At 33.2% G+C, this 23028-nt stretch overlaps 1 protein-coding gene across 4 annotated transcripts in view; it reads left to right on the plus strand.

The window, feature by feature from the left end:
- Positions 1-949: 949 nt before the first annotated feature.
- The window catches only part of LOC114336844 (protein FAM135A), a 74436-nt gene continuing 52357 nt past the window's right edge, over positions 950-23028 (plus strand). The window contains exon 1 of one of the 4 annotated variants that reach the window (XM_050657524.1): positions 950-1240. The gene's annotated coding sequence lies outside the window, so the exon portion shown is untranslated. Of the gene's footprint in view, positions 1241-8691; positions 8746-9769; positions 9882-15352; positions 15428-23028 lie in introns of those variants that run through there. The other 3 variants (XM_050657525.1, XM_028287232.2, XM_028287241.2) reach the window with 3 other exon arrangements.

The raw sequence follows: 23028 nt of genomic DNA on the forward strand, positions 1-23028 counted from the left end.
TGTTTTAAGGACAGAGTAGTTTTGCCTTTTGTGGGATAAGTACCTACATAGGTTTATCGAAAACGCTCCATGGTACGTAACTAAAGCGTTATTGCTCATGATCTTAAAACAAAAATTGTCAAAGAACAAATATCCTACTTCTCCCAAAAATATGCCCAACGCATAGAAAATCACCCCAATGCATTGGCTAAACCTCTAATGAGACGTCCAATCCAGTGAAGGTCTGCAAAGATAGCGAATGCAGTATTTCGAAAATATCACCACGGACATGGTGTTCATTTTTTTTTTTAATTCTGGAAAAACTAATAAATATTTTTGAAAAATTTAAACGCGGAATGAAAGATTATATCATTAGCGAGGGCCGAAAGTCCCTTAGAATAAACAAAAACTTTCTTTTAGATGAGATATTTGAAATTAAACGTCACACTCAATTTTCTCTTCTTTTTAACCCCTGTAACTTATTAAAATAAACATTATAGAAGTTCTCAGGGACTTTCGGCCCTCGGTATTAATGCAATCTTTCATTAAGCCTTTAAATATTTTAAAAATACTTATTAGTTTTCTCACTATTCGAAAAAAATGAATGCATTTGAATAACATTACATTAGTCAAAAATTTTGCGCCTATCCCCTTAAATGGGATGTTTATTAAAAAAATGCCATCCGATCCAACGTATTTCGTTAACGCTTATTTCATTTCATCATAAAATCTGCGGAAAATTAATTAGAAAATGAAAATTTTGTATTTATAGCCCGTATCTGCATAAATTCGAGAGTATTAGAATAAAAGCCCACCCACTACCCGTTGTTTTGGTTACAAAAATTGATTTCTCCCACATTTTATACCTGACTGATTGAGATTTTGTTACGAAGCAATCGAATTCCATTTGATATAAAGCTCGCGCAAGTGCTTTGGCGAGAGGGAGGCCAAACCACCCCTGTACCGTACATCGGGTGCGCAAACCGACGCAATTCCTCGCTTTCTCGCGGGTGAACGCCTAACTGTGCCGCGCGAAATAGGACACGGTTGCAATCTTGGTTGCCTGGTTAAAAGCTGCAGGAAATATATCTTTAGGCTTAACGTCTCCCATAGTGTTTAGTTAATAAATTACGTTGGTTTGAAGATTGTGTCACGCGAATTGTGTTAACGAAAAGGATGCGGTTCCTGTTTAATATCGGGACAATGAAAAAACGAGTGTAATGACTTGAATAGATAGAAACTATTTATGCGCTTTTTATAGGTAAGTTTATTTTTAGGAGACGTCTATATTTATAGGAACCAGACAGGACCGAGCGATGTTTAAATCCTGTTCCACTGTTCCCTATAACCTGGATAGTTTTTATAGCAATCATCACCTGCTTTCATCTTAACGCTTTTGGCCTAATTTTACGCTTAATTAAGTGATTAAATCTCTAGGGATTTCATTTAGATCGTTATGAACATCATTGCACGATTAACGTACAGGGTGATGCAGCATTCCAAGCACGCAAATACATTTTTATTGATACGCACAACAGGCTGTTCAGATCTAGGGCATTTTTATAAAATGAAATCATAAAATTAACTAAGTACAATTATTTTAAACAAAACTGAAATTTAAGTACGTAATATATAAAATTGTTAACTACTCTAAAACACCTGATGAACAATATTTCTCCATTCACTTCTGTTTTGTGGTTTTCTTTTCCAGTCGTTCACCTTCACCTTTTTAAGCTTTCCTTTCTTCCTTCACTTTATTAATTCATCGCGTTTTGAGTGTACCTCTTCGTTTGGGGCCGATGAGTTTTCTTGTCATAATTAGTTTAGGCATTTTTTCTCTGCCGTTCTTTCTACGTGTCCTAACACCATTTGATCCTTTGTGACTTGATGAATTTTGTGATGGTAGGTTCTTTGTACAAAGCCATTCATTTATTGTTGGTTCTTCTCTCCCACCCGTCATATGTCTTCCTTTTTCCGAATACGCATCTCAATAGTTTCCTTTCTCAACTCTCCAGACTATCCTCTTCCTTCTTATTTAATGTCCAAAATTTTTTAGCAACTTATATCACTTACAAGCCTCACATTAAAATATTTTTTTCTTCTGTCCCTTCCAAGTTCATATATTTGGTGTTGTCTTCCTTTAGCTCCAATCCGAATTTCTGTCCTCTTCAATAATTTTATCATAAATATGTGTGACGTTAATGCCTTCTGGTCCCAATTAATTAAAACTCAGTTTATTCGATAACATTATATTTAAATCGAACTCTTGGTGATTCAACCATGTTATTTACAATAAAGACGCGACCTATCATAACCGTGTCTACTTGCTAAATACAACAATAACCATAATCTCTTTCTCGCCCGAGTTAATGTTTATATACACCTTTAAATAATAACAAACATGACAATCCAATGTTACTCGCGGTTATTGAATCCAAGAACGGATACTACATCGAGTAATGACTTTGAGTGAGTTTTAAACATATGTTATACAGAATGTCCTATTTTATAATACAATTTTCTTCACCACTCTTCTTACTTCTTTCGTGGTTCTTGCTAAGATCGTTAGATCATCATCAAATACCATGCACTGGTGCTCATTTTTCATTCTTGTTTCTTCCTATAGTGTTTAGTTAATAAATTACGTCCGGTTGAAGATTGTGTCACGCGATTTGTGTTAACCAAAAGGATGCGGTTCCTGTTTAAAATCGGGACAATGGAAAAACGAGTGTAATGACTTGAATAGATAGAAACTATTTATGCGCTTTTTATGGGTAAGTTTATTTTTAGGAGACGTCTATATTTATAGGAACCAGACAGGACCGAACGATGTTTAAATCCTCTTCCACTGTTCCCTATAACCTGGATAGTTTTTATAGCAATCATCACCTGCTTTTATCTTAACGCTTTTGGCCTAATTTTACGCTTAATTAAGTGATTAAATCTCTAGAGATTTCATTTAGATCGTTATGAACATCATTGCACGATTAACGTACAGGGTGATGCGGCACTCCAAGAACGCAAATACATTTTTATTGATACGCACAACAGGCTGTTCAGATCTAGGGCATTTTATAAAATGAAATCATAAAATTAACTAACTACAATTATTTTAAACAAAACTCAAACTAAAGTAGGTAATATATTTTTCCATTTAATTCTGTTTGTGCTTTTTTCTCCAGTAAGGGAGTGCAATTAGAACGAAAACATGCATTGTTCCGGAAAAATTCAAACAAGCTTATATTTTCTTAAAACTTTTTCTCTTAGTTTATATACATGTTAAAGTAAAAAGTTCTACTCGCAGATTTGGCCGCTAATTGTTTATTAATTGTTTAAACAATAACAATTTTTTATATAAATAATTCTAAAAATCAATTCATCATTTTACTTCGATTAAATATGGTTCTATTTTGTTTTTGATTATGCTGAATCCGAATATGGCATTAGGAATTTGAAAATTCTTATATAGAAACTCTTATACAGTAGGTATGTCTGCGTAGCTAGGAACCACATGGAAAACTTGTTTATTATAAATTTTACGAAAAAAAAAGTTATTCTGCATAAAATGCTCTGCATAGTTTAAAGTCTAAAGCTCAACTATCAGACATCAAATTTTATCAATTGTATACGAGTTGTGTCAAAAATATGAATTTCGTTAAAGAGTTCGCTATATTCCAGAATATTAAAAAATGCTAGAATGAAAAATTGTTTGAAATTAAAAACTATATTTTAATACACAATTACATCATTCTAATCGAAAAAAAAATCACTTTTTTCTCAAATTACGGATACCCATCATCATTTTATTACAATTATGATAACTATTTTATTATCAATTTTACAAAAAAAAAGTTATTCTTCATAAAATGCTCCAGCTGGTCTAAAATTTAAGATACAACTATCAGATATTAAACTTTTCAATTTTATACGAGGTATGTAAAAAATATGATTTTTTCTTAAGAGTTAAGTGCCTCTATTATTCACAATATTTTAATTAGAAGGATATAATTGAACACTGACACATATTTTTTAATTCCAAACAACTTTTTAATAACAATTTTCGATATTGTGAAATATAAAGGCACTTTGGTCTTGAGTAAAATTCATATTTTTTAACAAACCTCGTATAAAATTATTAAAATTTGATATTCGATGGTTGAATGTTAGAGTATATACGCTTCAGAGTATTTTATAAGGAATAACTTTTTTTTGTAAAACTGATAATAAAAAAGTTATCAATAGGTTCCAAGTTACGCAGACATACTGTATAAGAGCTAAAAAAATATTTTTTTGTTGAACATTTATTATTGTTAAAGCTTATTAATAAATGTATTTCAGGCAAGTTTTACAGAAAAAAGTTTTGATCACTTTGTATAAACATTTTTTTAGCTGGTAATTTTCGGTTTTTGTATTACATTTTTGTTATCTTTCTTAATTTTCTCAAAAAGAAATAGTTTATCTAATTTCTAAAGTAAAATAATTTAGTGCATTTTAAATATTACATCCTAAGCTTTAAAAAAATACCTATAAAATTGTAATAAATCTGTTCAAACTTGAGTAATACCGTCTTAAATTGGTGGTAATTCTGTAAAACTAAGAAGTATTCAAAAATTACATTTTTTGAGACGTCGTATCATTTGAATTAAATTTTTGAGATTTTTTTTTAATGAAACATCGTTTAGTAAGATATTTGAAAGGTAAGTTGTGCAAAATTGAGAGTTTTATAAGAAAAATTGTATTAGTTACACATTTTTAAATAATTTTTAAACAAAATTCATGTAAGTCTCACTTTTCGCCCACACTGTACTTATGCCCATATATTCTATTTCTTATTATTATAACCATAAGATAGCTTAATTATTCTTCTTTCATGTCCAATTTGCAAAATTTCATTTGATCCATTAGTTAAAGAATTAAAATTACTCAAGCGTGCACTTCGTCGAACGCTAGTTTACAGTGCGCCAATGTTTCTGAGAAGGGCGACTTTAGCGTTATAAAAAAAAATTGTAGAAGCTACACATTTAATTTTAGAAAAATCTTTGTATAAAGTTTTTTTTGTAAAATTTTCTGAATTTTTCAATGGTCAAGTCAGTTTTTTTCTAAAATTTGTATTTTCGGAGCTATTTAAAAAAGCATCTAATTTCACAGTTCATTTGTTTAATAAAAAATGAAGCACCTACTTCTCGAGTAGAACTTTTTGATATGTTGTTTATTAAACATTTCTTAATGAAATTACAAAAAGTTCTATCTTGTTTGATTTTTTCGGAAGTGAAAATCTATATGCACTCCTCTACAGTCCTTCACCTTCACTTGATTGGTCTTCCTCCACTTGATTAATTCACTATTCTTTTCGAGCGATCAGTTTTTTGGTCATAACAAGTTTAGGCATTCTGTTCGCTGCCATTCTTTCTAAATGTACCAACCATCTGATCTTTTTTGACTGACTTGACGAATCTGGTGATGATAGATTTTTTGTAAAAACCTTAATACGTTGTGGTGTCGTCTCTCCTACCCGTCTTATGTCTTATATCCCCCGAACACGCGCATCAATGGATCCTTTTCCCATCTCTCCAGTTATCCCCTTTTTTGGATATTAGTTTAGGGTAGTTAGGACTATTTAGAGTAGTTAAAACTAATATTAAGGCATATGTTATTGTGGGTCTAGTTACTGTTATTCGGAGTTTGCCTTATTTTCAAACATATGCTACATCCAGGTATTCAAAATTGTCCACACTTTTAAAATTATAACTTTTGCTACTTACAGACCTCACACTAGAGAACAAATTAGCTAATACATTCATTTGGTTGCAAAACTTTCGATTACACCTAATCTCTTTTTTCCATTGTTGTTTTCATTTGTTTGCTCCACTGTGATGTAGAACGCCAACGCTCCCTTTCCCCCCTTCTATTTGCTTTCCTCAAATTGAAAATTAAATGAAGAAATAAGAAGACGTAACAGATATAATCTAAAAGATTGCCATGTTGAAGTTGAATGGGCTGGACACTTAGGAATAATGGATTGGATGAAGCAAATTGTTGAATGTAGACCAAGAACAAATAACGGAAATAGAAGCAGACCTCAAACTAGATGTACTGATGGTATCAAGCGAATGGATGCAAAAATCAACACACACAAATGAACGGACACACCTAAGGGGACTTATATTCGATGATGGTTGGAATAGCTGTGGATGATGATGGCAGACTGAGGCGAGCGATCTTGGAATCCTCTTCCACTTTTCCCTATAACCTGGATAGTTTTTATAGCAATCATCGCCTGCTTTTATCTTAACGCGTTTGTCTTAATTTTACGCTTAATTAAGTGATTAAATCTCTAGGGATTTCATTTAGATCGTTATGAACATCATTGCATGATTAACATACAGGGTGATGCAGCACTCCAAGAACACAAATACATTTTTATTGATACGCACAACAGGCTGTTCAGACTAGGGCATTTTAATAAAATACAATCATAAAATTAATTAACAACAATTATTTTAAACAAAACTAAAACTTAAGTAATATACAAAATTGTTAACTACTCTAAAAGACCTGATGAACAATATTTCTTCATTCATTCAGTCGCGCACCTTCACCTATTTAAAGTTTTCCTTTCTTCCTCCACTTTATTAATCCATCTCTAATCTACCTCTTCTTTTGGGACCGATTAATTGTCTTGTCATAACAAGTTTAGGCATTCTCTTCTCTGCCGTTCTTTCTACATGTCCCAACACCATCTGAGCCTTTACGACTTGACGAACCTTGTGATGGTAGGTTCTTTGTACAATTCCATTAATTCGTTGTTGGTTCTTCTCTTCCACCCGTCTTATGTCTTCCTTTCTCCGAACATGCGTCTCAATAGTTTCCTTTCACATCTCTCCAGAGTCTCCTCTTCCTTCTTATTTAATGTCCAAAATTGTCCGCCCATTTAAAATTATAACAAAATCAATGGGAAAATCCCAGTATCTGGTTGCATACCATAATTTAAAAGGATTCGCAAAACGTTTTCGATCTAGATCAGATCATCTTCAGTGCGTGGTGCTTAGTACATGAAACTAGCAACCTTATGATATTGGTAACATCGAGAAATATGGTTTACACATGATACTTATATGATATTTATAGAGACTCCAAGTCGATGTTAAAAGATTGAATGTGTTAGGAGTGCTCAAAAGACAACATGGTTCCCTGCTCGATAACAACTTGCGGTTCTTGCCAGTTCAATGGACACAGACCAACAAAAGTGAAGCTCCTTGATATGATTTTTTTAAAATTATAACTCTTACCACTTCACACTAAAATATTTTTTTTCTTCTGTCCCTCCCATGTTCATATATTTGCTTTTGTCTTCCTTTAGCTCCAATCCGAATTTCTGTCCTTCTTCAATAATTTTCTTCATCACTATTCTTACTTCTTTCGTGGATTTTGTTGAGATCGTTAGATCATCAGCAAATACCATGCACTGGTGCTCATTTGTCATGCTTGTTTGTTCCCATAGTGTTTAGTTAATAAATTTCGTTGGTTTGAAGATTGTGTCACACGAATTGTGTTAACGAAAAGATGCGGTTCCTGTTTAATATCGGGACAATGGAAAAACGAGTGTAATGACTTGAATAGATACAAACTATTTATGCGATTTTTATAGGTAAGTTTATTTTTAGGAGACGTCTATATTTATAGGAACCAGACAGGACCGAGCGATGTTTAAATCCTCTTCCACTTTTCCCTATAACCTGAATAGTTTTTATAGCAATCATCGCCTGCTTTTATCTTAACGCTTTTGGCCTAATTTTACGCTTAATTAAGTGATTAAATCTCTAGGGATTTCATTTAGATCGTTATGAACATCATTGCACGATTAACGTACAGGGTGATACAGCATTCCAAGCACGCAAATACATTTTTATTGATACGCACAACAGGCTGTTCACACCTAGGGCAGTTTTATAAAATGAAATCATAAAATTAACTAATTACAATTATTATTTTAAACAAAACTGAAACTTAAGTAGGTAATATATAAAATTGTTAAATACGCTAAACGACCTGATGAACAATATTTCTTCATTCGCTTCTGTTTTGTGTTTTCCTTTCCAGTCGCTCACCTTCACCTATTTAAAGTTTTCCTTTCTTCCTTTACTTTATTAATCCATCTTGTTCCGGGTCTACCTCTTCTTTTGGAACCGATTAGTTTTCTGGTCATAATTAGTTTAGGCATTCTCTTCTCTGCCGTTCTTTCTACATGTCTCAACACCATTTGATCCTTTACGACTTGACGAACCTTGTGATGGTAGATTCTTTGTACAATTCCATTAATTCGTTGTTGGTTCTCCTCTTCCACCCGTCTTATGTCTTCCTTTCTCCGAACATGCGTCTCAATAGTTTCCTTTCACATCTTTCCAGAGTCTCCTCTTCCTTCTTATTTAATGTCCAAAATTTTCCGTCCATTTAAAATTATAATTTTTACCACTTCACACTAAAATATTTTTTTTTCTTCTATCCCTCCCATGTTCATATATTTGGTTTTGTCTTCCTTTAGCTCCTATCCGAATATTTGTCCTTCAATAATTTTCTTCACCACTCTTCTTACTTATTTCGTGGATCTTGCTGAGATCGTTAGATCAATGTACTGGTGCTCATTGTTTATACTAGTTTGTTCTCATAATGTTTAGTTAATAAATTACGTTCGTTTGAAGATTGGGACAATGTAAAAACGAGTGTAATGACTTGAATAGATAGAAACTATTTATGCGCTTTTTATAGGTAAGTTTATTTTTGGTAGAGGTGTCTATATTCATAGGAACCAGACAGAAGCAAGCGATGTTAAATTCCTCTTCCACTTTTCACTATAACCTGGATAGTTTTTATATAGGTAGCAATCATCGCCTGCTTTTATCTTAACGCTTTTAGCCTAATTTTACGCTTAATTAAGTGATTAAATCTCTAGGGATTTCATTTAGATCGTTATGAACATCATTGCACGATTAACGTACAGAGTGATGCAGCACTCCAAGAACGCAAATACATTTTTATTGATACGCACAACAGGCTGTTCACACCTAGGACAGTTTTATAAAATGAAATCATAAAATTAACTAAGTACAATTATTTTAAACAAAACTGAAACTTAAGTAATATACAAAATTTTTAACTACTCTAAAAGACCTGATGAACAATATTTCTTCATTCGCTTCTGTTTTGTGCTTTTCCTTTCCAGTCGCTCACCTTCACCTATTTAAAGTTTTCCTTTCTCCCTTCACTTTATTAATCCATCTTGTTCCGGGTCCAACTCTTCTTTTGGAACCGATTAGGTTTCTGCGGTCATAACAAGTTTTGGCATTCTCTTCTCTGTCGTTCTTTCTACATCTTCCAATACTATCTGATCCTTTACGACTTGACGAACCTTGTGATGTTAAGTTCTTTGTACAAAGCCATTCATTTGTTGTTGGTTCTTCTCTTCCACCCGTCTTCTGTCTTCCTTTTTCCGAATACGCATCTCAATAGTTTCCTTTCCCAACTCTCCAGAGTATCTTCTTCCTTCTTATTTAATGTCCAAAATTGTCCACCCACTTTTACTACTTACAAACCTCACATTAAATATTTTTTTTCTTCTGGCCCTCCCATGTTCCCCTTCTTCAATAATTTTCTTCGCCACTCTTTTTACTTTTTTCGTGGATCTTGCTGAGAGCGTTAGATCATCAGCAAATACCATGCACTGGTGCCCATGTTTCATTCTTGTTTCTTCCCATAGTGTTTAGTTAATAAATTCCGTCCGTTTGAAGATTGTGTCACGCGAATTGTGTTAACGAAAAGGATGTGGTTCCTGTTTAAAATCGGGACAATGGAAAAACGAGTGTAATGACTTGAATAGATAGAAACTATTTATGCGCTTTTTATAGGTAAGTTTATTTTTAGTAGACGTCTATATTTATAGGAACCAGACAGGACCGAGCGATGTTTAAATCCTGTTCCACTGTTCCCTATAACCTGGATAGTTTTTATAGCAATCATCACCTGCTTTCATCTTAACGCTTTTGGCCTAATTTTACGCTTAATTAAGTGATTTATGCCTGGTTGCACCAACAGATCTTAAGTTCCAGATTAGCTAAGCTCTACTTATAAATAGGGCCTTCTTGAGTATCACTTACGTTGCACCATAATTTTAGATTCTTACCTTATTATCAATTATATCTATTATTATATTATGGTATTCTTATTGTAATATATTATAATTATATTATATTAATTCTTATGATATTCTCGACTTAAGTTTAAGATCTGTTGGTGCAACCGGGCATAAATCTCTAGAGATTTCATTTAGATCGTTATGAACATCATTGCACGATTAACGTACAGGGTGATGCAGCATTCCAAGCACGCAAATACATTTTTATTGATACGCACAACAGGCTGTTCACACCTAGGGCATTTTTATAAAATTAAATAATAAAATTAACTAATTACAATTATTTTAAACAAAACTAAAACTTAAGTAATATACAAAATTGTTAACTATTCTAAAAGACCTGATGAACAATATTTCTTCATTCGCTTCTGTTTTGTGTTTTCCTTTCCAGTCGCTCACCTTCACCTATTTAAAGTTTTCCTTTCTTCCTTTACTTTATTAATCCATCTTGTTCCGGATCCAACTCTTCTTTTGGAACCGATTAGTTTTCTGCGGTCATAACAAGTTTAGGCATTCTCTTCTCTGCCGTTCTTTCTACATGTCCCAACACTATCTGAGCCTTGAACCTTGTGATGGTAGCAGTGGCGTAATTGGCACTTGGCAGAATTGAAAATGGGGCCCCCTTTAAAAAATTACTAAATGCGACATGTGTAACAAAAACTTCTAAGTGTTATAGCCCAGTAAATAAACGTGAAATATGGCGATATCATGTAATTTTCGATGTTACCACCGAAGTGGTCCAGTAAATACTTTTCGAGTTATTTACGAGTGAAAAAGCTGAACATTGTTCAACAAAAAAAAACTCGTTTTCAGGCGGTTTTTCGCAAATAACTCAAAAAGTAAGTATTCGTAAGTAGCAAAAATGTAGCTGATACAAAAATGAAGTCTATCGACCAAGTAACTGCAAATTTGTAGCTCATGAAAAATTGTTCTTATTCGTCAAATTCCCAATCGAATATTTAAACGTGAAATAACCAAAAAATTAAGCACTTTTCAGGGAAAACTCATTAAAACTTTTTTAAAGCGTTTAAAAAAAAATTAGATATTTTTTACTCTTTTAAAAATTTCTATTATCAAAACTAAGCGAGTTCCGCTCAAAATACAGTTAAAGCATTTTTTTGGAAAAAAACATGTCAAAATCTTCCCCTATCAACTCGCCCAATCTAACCCAAATGAAACTAATCATTACCGCTTTACAAATTGCTTAACTTTTTTTTATATGACCTGTAAATTTTACCGGTTCAAAGTGCATATTTTTGAATAGGTTTTATTTGAAAGGGCTCTAACGAGTCAATAATTACAAGTGTATGCAAATTTTGACAGCCATATCTTAACCAATTTTTGTCTTACAGAAAATCAAAATAAAACCAAAATATTTATAAAAGCAAAACCTATATTTCTTTACTATTTGAGATTAAAAAAAACCTTTTTTTACTATAAAACCAATCTTTTTCAAAAATCAGAACTTCGAACCGATCCATCTTAGGGGAAGGTCTTCACGTTTCTTTAGCAAAAAAGGGGCCAATTTTATTTTGAGCTTAACTTGCTTAGTTTTGATGCTAGAAGCTTGCTATAAAATGCTATAAAAAAATAAAAATAAAGCTCTTTTTTAAACAGTAAAAAAAGATTTAATGAGTTTTTTCCGAAAAGTGCTTTGTTTGTTGGTTACTTTACGTTGAAATATTCGATATGAAATTGAACGAATAAGAACAATTTTTCATGAGCTTACAACTTCCCTTTTACTGTGTCGATAGACTTCATGAATAGGTACACCATTTTTTTTTGTTTTTTATAAGTTACATTTTTGCTAAAATATTTTTTCGATAATTTTTCGATAATAGTTAATTCGATAAAATACTTATTTTTTGAGTTATTTGCGAAAATTCGCCTGAATACGTGTTTTTTTTTTGTTGAAAAATAAACATTTTCACTCGCAAGTCAAATGAAAAGTATTGACTTATTTTAAACATATATTTTTCACTCCCCAAGAAGAGGTGACTTTCACCCCCAAAGTAAAAGCAATCAACGACACAACTCCAACTTTGAAATGGAGGATAAGTAGAATCTAAATCCAAATTTCCAAGCAAATACGTCGTGACGCTCGCTGATATAATTACACTCCAAAACGGTCATTTACTATTCTATTAGTGTATTCATGCACTGTTTATGACAACTCACATTTTTCATCTTTATTAGTATAGAATAAAATAGAAATAAAATTAATAAACGACTACATTATCACATAGTATTATTCTATGAAATGAACAACTTTCTTCGTGCACTACTATCAGCGAATATATCTACAATTTTATTAATACGTACAATACATACATACTATACATTATTGTATCTATCTGATGGGCAACTTCATTTTCAATACTGCATTGCTTAAAAAAACGTTGCGTATGTATGCGCAAAATAATATAACAATAACACATTTTTACATATATTAGACGACCAGATGGGGCCCCTGACATATTGGGCCCCCCGCAAGCTTCATGCTGCGGGGGCCTCTGTTACGCCCCTGGATGGTAGGTTCTTTGTACAATTCCATTAATTCGTTGTTGGTTCTTCCCTTCCACCCGTCTTATGTCTTCCTTTCTCCGAACATGCGTCTCAATAGTTTCCTTTCACATCTCTCCAGAGTCTCCTCTTCCTTCTTATTTAATGTCCAAAATTGTCAGCCCATTTAAAATTATAACAAAATCAATGGGAAAATCCCAGTAGCTGGCTGTATACTGTAATTAAAAAAATTATACAGATGTAAAAACTTCGTTTGTACAATGGTATAAAAAAGTTTATTAAAAACCATTAAAAGTCATCCAAAAGGATTCGCAAAATGTTTTCGATCTAGATCAGATCATCTTCAGTGCGTTCTGCTTAGTACATGAAACTAGCAACCTTATGAAATTGGTAACATCGAGAAATATGGTTTACATCTTACATGATACTTATAGTCCGTCCGCTCTACCTTTTCCCATGCGTCACGACTTATTTTCAAACAAATTAAGTCAAAACCTAAAGTGAAACGTACGCTGATGTGTGTAGTATTTAGTATACAGTATAAAAAATGTATATGTTACAGTTCAAGTTGATTCTCAGTTAGAGTTGACTCCAACTAGTTGGAGTCAACTCCAACTGAAACGAGCAGTAAAAGATGATTTTAAAAATTTAAATCAACTTTTACTAGTTGGAGTTGACTCTTCCTGGATCGATTCAGTAAATGTTGATTATACGAGAATCGCAAGTGCATTTTTGATGAGTGTGCGTTTCTTTGTTTTGACCGTTTCAACTACTTATTAGTATAGCCTGTAACGTCGCCCCCGTTAGGTAAATTATTCTGATTCGATTTTTTTGCACGAACTTACTCAAAGAAATACATTCGTATAACAATCCTTATAACAAATATACAGGGTGTCACGCGGTACCGCGGTCGAAAAATTGTTTAACCAATTTTTGTTAACCAAATTCACAAAAATAATTTTTATCTACTCTATCTCATATTATGTAAAGCAGCGGTTCTCAATCTGTGGTACATGTACCACTGGTGGTACATATCATTATTTGCGGTCCTGCCAAAGACAAACCATTTTCATTTCCGATAATGACACGAGCCGTCTCACCGTGCCTCGGAGAGCACGTTAAGCCATAGGTCCCCCTGGGCTAGTGTACATCGACACTAGTTACTTGAAACAGGGTTAAAGATGTAATTGGCGCCGGAACTTTCCGAAAGGCAAAAATGCCATACGATATTATATATTATGAAAGTCAGAAACTAAAAAAAATCAAAAATTAAAGCTACCTCTATAAGATCCTGAAGAAATTTTTGTCATTATTTCATTAATAAGATATTATTTTTAATTATCAACAATGAGCGCTAAGCGTGTATTGAGGCGGCCGTCAATGCGAATGCGAGTGAGATTCACCATTGGACGGCCGGAATGGTGTATCTCTTTAGCACTCACCATTGACGGCCGCCTAATACGCACTTAGCGCTCATTGTTAACAATTAAAGATAAAGATTAGTAATAAAATATGTAGTGACAAAAATTTCTGCTGGATCTTGTAGAGGGGGCTCTAAACTTTGATTTGGTCACTTTCTGACTTTCATAATAATTAATAATGGATTTTAAACGAGTTATTAAGCCTTGAAAGTGGCTATTTTCGCATTTTTCAAATTTTAAATCGCGTATAACTGGACAACAATCAATTTTAGAGAAAAATCACAAAATACCTTTTTTTGCTCAGACTAACCCAAATGATCTAAAAAAAATTGTTCGAAGTGAAAAAATTATTTTTGTGAATTTGTCTAAAAAAATGTTTAAAAAATTTATCGATCAAGTAGTGCCTGGCACCCAGTAGATTTGTTATAAGGACCTCTTTTTGAGTAAGTTTGTGCAAAAAATTCGAATTGGAGTAATTTACCTAACGGGGGCGACGATACAGCCTAAACTAATTTGAACATATTCAGTAACATGTAATTTCTAGAATCGGCTGTTTGTGTGAACCAGAATCAACTTTTACTAAATGGCATTGGGAAGAGTATACTTTTCCTAGTTGGAGTCTACTTTTACTAGTAAATGTTGAATATAAATCTTCATTTTATATTTATAATCAACTTTTACTGAAACCAGCCGTTAGAGTTGACTCCAACTAGTTGGAGTCAACTCCAACTGGATAATCAACTTGAACTGTAACATATATACACGTCGACGATCGATTCACTTTAGGTTTTGACTTACTTTGTTTGAAAATAAGTCGTAACGTATGGGAAAAGTTAGAGCGGACGGACTATATATAATATTTATAGAGACTGCAAGTCGATGTTAAAATATTGAATGTGTTAGGCATGCTCAAAGGGCAACATGATTCCCTGCTCGATAAGAATTTGTGGTTCTTGTCAGTTCAAAGGACACAGACCAACAAATGTGAAGCTCCTTGATATGATTTTTTAAAATGATAACTTTTACCACTTCACACTAAAATATTTTTTTTCTTCTATCCCTCCCATGTTCATATATTTACTTATTTCGTGGTTCTTGCTGAGATCGTTAGATCATTAGCAAATGCCATGCACTGGTGCTCATTTTTCATTCTTGTTTCTTCCCATAGTGATTAGTTAATAAATTCCGTTTGTTTGAAGATTGTGTCACGCGAATTGTGTCAACGAAAAGGATGCGCTTCCTGTTTAATATCGGGACAATGGAAAACGAGTGTAATGACTTGAATAGATAGAAACTATTTATGCGCTTTTTATAGGTAAGTTTATTTTTAGTAGACGTCTATATTTATAGGAACCAGACAGTAGCGAGCGATCTTTAAGAGGGAACAGTAGCGATCAACAGGTAGCGAAAATGCGTTCCAAGATTGCGGCTGTAATTTTGAACATTTTTTCGAGATATTTGGCACACGTATTCGTAATATAATAAAGAATGGCGGTACAGAGCCCAATTTGAAAAATATATTAATATGGGGAAATTACTCTGTAATTAAATACAATATTAAAAAAACGAGCCTGTACCGCCATTAAGAAGAACAAAAAAATACACTTTCTTCAAATAAGCTTTTATATCCCATGCCTAGATTTTGTGCCTTTTTGGAACTACTAATGAAATAAAAAATTTTAGTAGTTCCAAAATGACACAAAATCTAGGCATCGGATAAAAAAGTTTATTTGAAGAAAGTGTATTTTTTTGTTCTTCTTAATGGCGGTACAGGCTCGTTTTTTTAATATTGTATTTAATTACAGAGTAATTTCCACATATTAATATATTTTTCAAATTGGGCTCTGTACCGCCATTCTTTATTATATTACGAATACGTATGCCAAATATCTCGAAAAAATATTCAAAATTACAGCCACAATCTTGGAACGCGTTTTTGCTACCTGTTGATCGCTACTGTATCACCTTAAGTCCTCTTCCACTTTTCCCTATAACCTGGATAGTTTTTATAGCAATCATCGCCTGCTTTTATCTTAACGGTTTTGGCCTAATTTTACGCTTAATTAAGTGATTAAATCTATAGGGATTTCATTTAGATCGTTATGAACATCATTGCACGATTAACATATAGGGTGATGCAGCACTTCAAGAACGCAAATACATTTTTATTGATACGCCCAACAGGCTGTTCAGACCTAGGGCATTTTTATAAAATATAATCATAAAATTAACTAATCACAATTATTATTTTAAACAAAACTGAAACTTAAGGGCATAGGCGCAAAATTACGCGCGCCAATATTTTTAAAATGCATTTATTTTTTTTAGAATCCTGAGAAAACTAATAAGTATTTTTGAAAAATTTAAACGCAGAATGAAAGATTGCGTTATTACCGAGGGCTGAAAGTCGTGAAAGCTTCTATAATGTTTATTTTAATAAATTACAGGGGCGAAAAAACAGAAACTTTAGTGTGATTTTTAATTTCAAATATCTCATTCAAAAGAATCTTTTTGGTTATTCTAAGGACTTTCGGCCTCGGTAATAATATAATCTTTCATTGTGCGTTTCAATTTTTCAAGAATACTTATTTGTTTTCTCAGGATTCGAGTATTCTGAGGATTCGAGTGACACAATTAAAACTTCCCCTGTTCCAGTGTTCCCATACATCAAAGTTTGTCCGACTAGACAACGTTAAGCTATTAACAAATTTTCAGCTTGCTATTAATGAACTTTTTTTGGACGCGGGATCCAGGCCTATAATTCTATACAAACATAATATTTAAAAAGTTTTAATAAAAAAATATAAAAAAAAAATATTTTTAAGAAACGCTTTTCTTTAGTTACGAGTGACTAAAATTAAAATTATTAAAAAATCAACTAAAAAGCAAAAAATAAAAAAAATTGAAAAAATCTAACACATTCGTTAAAGAAAAGCGTGGGGCGAAAACTGTTTATTCGATGAAGACGCGCCACGCTTTTCTTTGACGAATGTGTTGGATTTTTTCAATTTTTTTTATTTTTTGCTTTTTAGTTGATTTTTTTATATTTTTAATTTTAGTCACTCGTAACTAAAGAAAAGCGTTTCTTAAAAAAATTTTTTTCATATTTTTTTATTTTTTACTTTTTAGTCTTACACTTTTCAAACATTAAAATATATCGTCATGTTTATTAAAATATGTATAAGTAAAACATATTATGATGTACTAACATGAAAAGTAGTCGGAATCGGCAAAAAATTTGAAACTTTATTGTTTATTTATGAAGCATAACGTAAACAATTAACGTAAAAAGTGAAATTATGTATAGTTCATATCATTAACTATAATTTTGTAAAAGTTTTAAGTTTTTACATTGTAAAAAACAAGAGAATTTAAGCATTTTCCATTAAAATAGTTTTTTTTATTTAAACAATTAATAAGCATAAAATTTTTATTTTTTATTGACTATTCGTGTATTGTTCCCGCGAGTGCATATGTCTGCAAATTTTCATTCATTTGCATTGGAGAAAAGGCAGTCAAGTTAAGGTCTAAAGATTTGACGCAAACTATTGAACTAAATAAAAGCGTTTAAAAAATATCATACATATCGCCGCTTCGCAAGAACGTAGGCTTGAGTAAAAAAAGACGATTTTAGAGGAGAGGCATTTTAAAATTTTATGGATATGATTATGAGCATAAATCCGCATAAGTTGTTACTTTAAAGAAATTACCTATACAATTTTGTTAGAAATATATCTAAATACAAACTGTGATAACTGGATAAATTTATAAAGTGTTTTTGTTAACCCCTATTACATTTGGGTCTTTTTTTTCTCAGAAAAACTTCAACTTTGTTAAAACGCTGACCTAACTAAAAAAGGGTCCTTATTTTAGAGAGAATTTTCACAAAAACTAATCGTAAGTATAAGATCGGTCGTCCTTGACGAGAAATAAACACACAAATTGCTTCACATTCTGCGCTATTCTGCGACCTGCGACGTAACTAACTTGGGGTCTGTATTCATACGAAAATGTTAAGTCTTTAACTAATTTCGCGCTAAACAAATAGACACTTGGTGCCATCTCTTAGCGACTATGTATTACTATTAACGTCATTAGTCGTTATTCACGCGATAGATACTTTTATTTTTGGTAGATCTGCGTTAATAAGTCAATTTCGTTAAATTTTTATTTAAGCCAACGTTCTTGCGAAGCGGCGATATATTATATCATTTTGAGTTCAAAGATAGGTGGTCTTTATAATAATACCCTTTGTATTAAATTATTTACGGATTTAAACAAAAAAGAAGAAGAACATCCTGTAATAAACTTGGAACAATTTGATATTTTCCTCGTAAAAGTTATCGCCTTTTTTCAATAAAACATCCTCCATAACCCACCACTATTTTAATATCCACGTAAAGAAAAAAAAAAGCAATTTTCATCGATGTTTTCCCAGTATGAACCTGACACCGTAAGCAATAACTTCAACCCCCATATATATTACAGTCCTAAATCCTCCTTGAAACCCTTCTATGAGATGCTTTGGTATACCTTTCAGATTTAGCTGCAAGCGGAAAATTTTAGGGATACTCTTACAATCAATCAATATAGCTTTTCAATGTTGAAAGGATTTTGAACAATTTGCGGAGTATTGCTCGGATTATGTCAATAAAATGTAAATTAAGTAATATTTAAGTTAACTGCAGATTTTTATAAAGGCTGAGATATTGACAATTTTACGATTTTATATCAAATTGTTTTTTCATCAAAAAGACACCGCACACATCATATGGAAAATACGGTATGCGCCAAAACAAAGGACACTGAAATCAGGAAGCCTGTGAAATATAATCGCGTCATATGAAACAAGTGACAATAGTTGTCATGGTATTTTTAAACATTGTTTATTCTAACAAACTGTCAAAAAGATTCGAAATGGTGCTTACAACGCAAGAAAAAATATTTATTATTGAGTGTTATTCCCGCTCATACGGGAATGGACGATCAAATGGACCTAGTTTGTTAATGGTTGCCAATCAATTTCGGGAAGAGTTTCAGAAGCCTGCACCGACTAATAAGGACTTGTTAAGAGTCGTTGCAAAATTTCGACGAACGGAAAGCGTTCTAACTCAACGCAAAAGCTGTACTGGTCGTCCAGTTACTGTGACAGCAAATGCGAATCAAGGAAGGCTTTTTCAACAGGTGTTAGAATCACCAAAAAGAAGTCTCCGCAGAACATCTCTAAAAATGAATTTGAGTGAAACGTCTACCCGAAGAATGTTTAGGAAGATTGGTGGTTTTCCCTATAAAATACAGATTGAGCAACACTTGACAAGACAAGACAAGAAATCAAGAGTTGTTTATTGTGTTTCAGCTTTGGCAATGGTTTATGAACAACCCCTATTTTTTTATAATGTGTGGTTTACAGACGAATGTCACATCCATCTGAATGGATTTATCAATCGACAGACAAATCGTTTTCTTGGTTTTGAACGACCAGACATCATCGTAGAGAAACCTTCATGGTGACCGTGTAACGATTTGGTGCGCAGTGTCAGGTAATGGATTCTTGGGCCCTTACTTCGTGGAAGACGAGCGTAGAAGACCCGTTACACTAAATCAAGTGCGAAAAAGAGAACAAATTTTGACACCATTTTTTATTCATCTCAGACAATTCTGTCGTGCCAGAAACATACAGTTGAATACCCAATGGCTCCAACAGGATGGGGCTACTTGCCATATACCACGAGAGCATCCTTAGATCTGATTCGAGAAAATTTTGAAGATCGCGTAATTTCCCGTAACACGAATTTTCCTTACCCTTTTCATTCACCTGATCTAACAACTCTTGATGCTTCCGTATGGGGTATGCTGAAACAAGCCGTTTTACAGAAAACCCAGCGGCAACTATTGATGAACTCCGTGAAAAAATTTTGACCTTTTTCAGAAGTATGCAGCAGCCTATTTTTAATAAAATACTAAGCAATCTTGTTAAGCGTTATGAGTACTGCTTGGAAGGCAATGGCGAGCACTTTGAACACATTTTGTATAGAAGCAAAACTTAAAATTAGCATTATTTGAAATGGTGTTATTTAATTTTTCATGTTTAATAAAGCTTTAATTTTTCAGTGTCGTTTGTTTTGGCTGTATAATGTCACTCAAATTTACATGAATAGATTTGTCTCGAAATTACAATCATTTCATATCATTGCACAAACTCTAAATTGATATAAATAAATATAAAATCAAATGGGAATGTAAATGAGTTAAATAGAGAAAAGAGATTCTTTGAATCGCCAGTTTATAAATCTTTCTTCGGGTATAAAGACAGAGACCTACTCTTATCTTATAGATAATAAAGCAAGTATAATTTAGCCAGCTGTACAAAAGTACAGTCATCTAACGACGTCACAGTTTTCCAGGCAGAAATAACGGCAATCCATCACTGCGTGGAAGAAATAGAAAGGCAGAAAAGAACGTTCCTTGCAGTTGCCATCTTCACAAATAGTCAGGCAGCGCTTAAGGCACTCAATTCTGTAGAGGTCAATTCCAAGCATGTATGGGACTGTGTGTCTGCCCTAAATAAACTAGGAGACAGTAGCAAGGTTACGGTAGTCTGAGTACCAGGGCACGAGAGGCATAGGGGCAATGAAAAAGCAGATAAAAGAGCCCAATAAGACTCATCAATGCCATTCGTTGGACCGGAACCCTTCTGCGGAGTTGTAAAGGCAGTAAAAATAGCTGCTACAATAAAGTGGGTAGCTCACAAATCTTTGGAATGGTTACCAGGGCAAAGACAGACCTATTAAGCAAAGACAGAAAAACAGTCAAAGCCATACTAAGTCTGCTAACAGGGCACTGTAAGCTGAATAGGCAATTGAAGCTGATGGGATTGTCAGATGATGATCTGTGCAGATTCCGTCACTTGGAAGAAGAAACAGCAGAGCGCATTCTATGTCAGTGTGACAGTCTGGCAAATGTGCGGTACTTTGCATTAGGAGAAGAAAATCCACCGACGAATAGCTACATGGAAGGTTAGCCTAGAAGCTATTAGACCTTTTAAAAAGAGGCAGGCTAGAGAATGTAATCTATTAGGAATAGAGGACCACAATAGATCTGAAAAAGTCGCAGTGGAATAGGCCAAAGATCCACCTCTTTAAATATATCTATTTATCTAATTATAAGTAAGTTTATTGTTTCAAATTTGCCTAAGTACACTACAGAAACAATACGTTTATGTAACCCCTAATAACAATTAGATACGTTCCAATTAAGTTCGCTGCAATTTGGCCCTTTGATCTTTCCAATGTCGCCAGCTTCTACATAAGTAGTAAAACTAACTAAGTTGCCGCTGATACTCCAATTGCAATTCGCTCTCATATCAAGAGCCTACGTTGTTTGCATACTGCCATTTTCAATCAGATCAGTTGAGGTTTCGAAAGTCCTTTAATGCCAATAAGTCGGCTACGACATAATATTTCCATTTAGTGCTTCTTTGAAGAGAATATACAGGGAGACAGTTTGAAAACTTTCCTCCAATAATCTCTTCATTTTGTTAATAATATGAGATAAATAATATAAGATAAGATAATAATATGAAGTGGACTTATTCTACGAAGATATTTATTAATTCAGTATTACTACCGATATTACCAAGTAACAGTTGTGAAGATATCGGATACCATATTCAGTAGAAGGCAGGATTCTTTTTTTAAGATATATATTTTAGAACCAAAACATACAAAAGATAAGATAATTAGCGTTAATTACTTGTTAATTACAACCTACCTATCGGAATTTCGTAAACCTCGGGCCGATGTGACGATATTTGATACATGAATGAATGATACTAAACGACGATAGGAATTGCATTTATTTATTAACGTGAAATGGACCTATATAAGGAGAGGACATCTCGCTCAACTCGCCAGGGGGAAAGACATGTAAAGAATTACGATCACCTCTGGTATGGGATGGGGTAAAATAAACGTCGAAATCGCTCAGCACAATAAGTTGATAGAGTTCGGAAGGGTTCGAAATATGGTCAGGATATACTTAACTCACCTATTATACCTTCTTGATTATTCTCCATTCAGCACACCAAGAATGATCAAATGGTTTTCCGTTTCGTCTTTTATACTGTCAAAGATTGTATAAAAACACGTTTTGCTGCCATGTACACTAGGGTGGCCCTTAAAAATGAAATTTAACGACTTTTACCTCTCGCCCCCTAAAATTATTCCAATTATGGAGAAACTTAAAAATATAAATTTTTATTGAAATCTGAAAATATTTAAAGGTGGCCCCGGGCCCCTGAGACCCCATGCAATTGAAATTAGTCGTGTACTACGAATCTCTGCTAATAATGTAAAAGATATTAATAATTAATCGCTTATCAGTTACAATTATGCACAGGAATAAAGAATATTAAAATTGGTGAACAATGATGATGCTAACGTTGGTGCGGTTGTGACTTCTGAAGGTGAAACCTTACCTAAAAGAGCACGAATCAAAATCATGACTTCTGAACTTTTGTCTTCCCTCGATAGAACCCAGGTATCGTACAAGACAGCCACATTTATTATTAGTGATATAGTATCCAGTCTTGGTCATGATGCAAGCTCGTTAGTCATCAATCGCAACTATATTCAGCGCAAGAGAGAGATAACTCGATTCAAGATTGCAACAAAATTTAAAAAAAGACTTTTTAATTTCTGGACCTGATATTGTTCATTTGGACGGTAACCTAATGGAGGACTTAACATCCAAGAAACATGTAGATCGCCTTTCTGTTGTTGTGTCAAATGTCAATCGTGGATATGAACAGCTGCTGGGTGTTCCAAAATTACACTATGGAACGGGAACTGCCAAGCAAATGCCATTTTGGAATGTTTGTAGGATTGGGGTATTGTTCATGAAGTCACAGCTCTATGT

Source organism: Diabrotica virgifera, chromosome 8 (assembly GCF_917563875.1).
Source record: "Diabrotica virgifera virgifera chromosome 8, PGI_DIABVI_V3a".
Classification (NCBI taxonomy): domain Eukaryota; kingdom Metazoa; phylum Arthropoda; class Insecta; order Coleoptera; family Chrysomelidae; genus Diabrotica; species Diabrotica virgifera.